Here is a 2,517-nt window from a genome sequence, read left to right on the forward strand (position 1 = left end):
CGTAGGTGTGAGAGGTTAGCGTTGGATGGTTTTAGGCGGGGTAGGGGTAGGCCGAAGAAGTATTGGGGTGAGGTGATTAGGCGGGACATGGAGCAGTTACAGCTCACCGAGGACATGACCCTAAATAGGAAGGTCTGGAGGACGCGAATTAGGGCAGAGGACTAGGGCCAGGTTGGGTCGCTAGTGTAGGAAAGTACTTGGTGGGGGTTTTATTCCTGTTATGATTCCGTGTTCCATGTTTTATTACGAATCTGTGTGCTTTCCTCTGTTTTATATTACTTATGGGTGCCGTATTTATGTTATGTAATCTTGTTCTGTGCTTTACTATGTATTTGTGTGGTATCTCATGCCTTGAGCCGAGGGTCTATCGAAAACAACCTTTCTACTTCTTTAGAGGTAGAGGTATGGACTGCGTACATCTTACCCCCCAGACCCCACTAGGTGGGAATACACTGGGTTTGTTGTTGTTCAGTAAATCTTTTGAAAATTTATTTCACTGTTTCATACCACCAAATATCTATGACTATGAATCTATTTTTTTTTTAAATTGTATCATTGAATCAATTAAGAAAATCAAAGTCATTTGGCACTTTCTACTTTTTCTTTAATCAATTTTAGAAAGTAGGACCACACATGCACTGCTTTTGGCGATGCACCACAGCAGTACAACACGAACAATATACTCGGTATAATTCAACAAGTGAGGTCTAGAGTCAGAGGCGAACCTACGGCCAATTTTATGGTGCTCCGACACTTTATGATGCTCCGGCACCCGTTAAATCCGACACAAACTAAGTATAATTATATAAAAAAGGGTATAAAAATTGGTATTTGGTTGATTTTCAGGTGGAATGTTAAAGTTTTGGGCATCAATATATGTGTTCAAACTTCAAACCTCCTGGGTACCCACGACCCCTAAATACTGGGTCCGTCACTGTCTAGAGTAGTGTATACACAAAATCTTATAGCATTTTTTTTATAATTGTCTTCGATCAATTCCACGAAATACATGTCACCTCCCACCAGCAACACTTACTAGGTAACTCTGTCCATCGAAACTATAACATAATGAAAAGAAAGCACCTAATTTTTTAAAATTTAAATATGGGACCTTGTGATTTTTAATCCGTTTTCTTGATGGAATATTGTTTTCGATATATCCTTGACTCAAAACAAATAAAGCAACATATAGTAATAAACAACGAACGAACAAAAAAAAATTCTTATAGCATTTTTTTTTTATAACGTTGTCGACTAATTCCACGAGATACATGCCCCATCAGTAATACTTACTAAGTAACTTTGTCCATCGAAATTATAACATATAAAAGAGAAAGCACCTAATTTTTAAAATTTAAATCTAAAACCTCGTGATTTTTAATCCATTTTATTCACCCTATCTTTGCAATGAAAGGAATATTATTTTCAATAAATTCTCGACTCAAAACAAACAAAACAACATATAGTAATTAACACCAATCAAAGAAGCTTAAAAATCACGTTCTTTTCAGCAAATCTTATCCTATTTTTTTTATAACTATCCCCGACTAATTTCACCGGATACGTGTCACCTCCCACCAGCAACGCTTACCACATAACTCTATCTATAAAAACTACAACATATAAAAAAGAAAGCACCTATTTTTGTAAAAAATTGAATTTAAGACCTCGTGATTTTTCGATAAACCCTCGCCCAAAACAAATAAAGCATCAGATAATAATAAACAACTACATAGGAAATTTTGAATAATGCATCTAGTACCCCGAACTATGATCAGATTTGCTACGATACACTCCAACTTTACGGAAGTCCTATTGGCGTATTTTTGTCAATCTTTTTAGGTGACGTGTGTCATATTTTATGTAATAAAGGTGCCACGTCAGCAAAAAAATAAACAACTACATATGAAATCTTGAATAACGCATCTAGTACCCCGAACTATGATCAGATTTGCTACGACACACTCCAACTTTACACAGTCCAACTTTACAGGAGTCCTATTGACGTATTTTTATCAATTTTTTTAGGTGATGTGACACCTTTGACGTGTACCATAATTTATGTAATAAAGGTGTCACGTCAGCACAAAATGTTACAAAATACGCTAAAATTGAGCTCTCTGTGAAGTTAGAGCGTGTTGCAGTAACTTTGGCCATAGTTCCGGGTCCTGAATGCTTAATCTTAAAAGTCACTTTTTTTTTTCAGCAATCAAGATTAAAATTCATATTATTTTCAACAAATTGCAGCACAAATACATTTATCAAACATATGAAAATTTAAAAAATATATATATAAAATAAAAAAATTTAAAAAAAAAAAAAGAGGAGAGAGAAAGAGTTCCGACCGGTTAATTTCGCCGGCGCCGTCGATCGGAAAATTGCAAGATGCTAAACCCTAATTTCTCTGATTTGGGCGTTTTTGAAAATTAAATATAAATTATTAAAAATCTAGAGTGACTCGAACCCTCGTCAACTGGTAAATTTAACAACTTATACCCAAAATATTACTAAATTTAA

General features: G+C 35.0%; 1 protein-coding gene across 1 annotated transcript in view; it reads right to left on the reverse strand.

Annotated features, from left to right (window-relative positions):
- Positions 1 to 2,517, reverse strand: part of LOC107847382 (transcription factor IIIB 90 kDa subunit) — a 23,665-nt gene extending 21,148 nt beyond the window's left edge. Inside the window, exon 1 of the mRNA XM_047396371.1 lies at positions 2,346 to 2,517. The gene's annotated coding sequence lies outside the window, so the exon portion shown is untranslated. The remainder of the gene's footprint in view (positions 1 to 2,345) is intronic.

Source organism: Capsicum annuum, chromosome 1 (genome assembly GCF_002878395.1).
Source record: "Capsicum annuum cultivar UCD-10X-F1 chromosome 1, UCD10Xv1.1, whole genome shotgun sequence".
NCBI classification, from domain to species: Eukaryota; Viridiplantae; Streptophyta; class Magnoliopsida; order Solanales; family Solanaceae; genus Capsicum; species Capsicum annuum.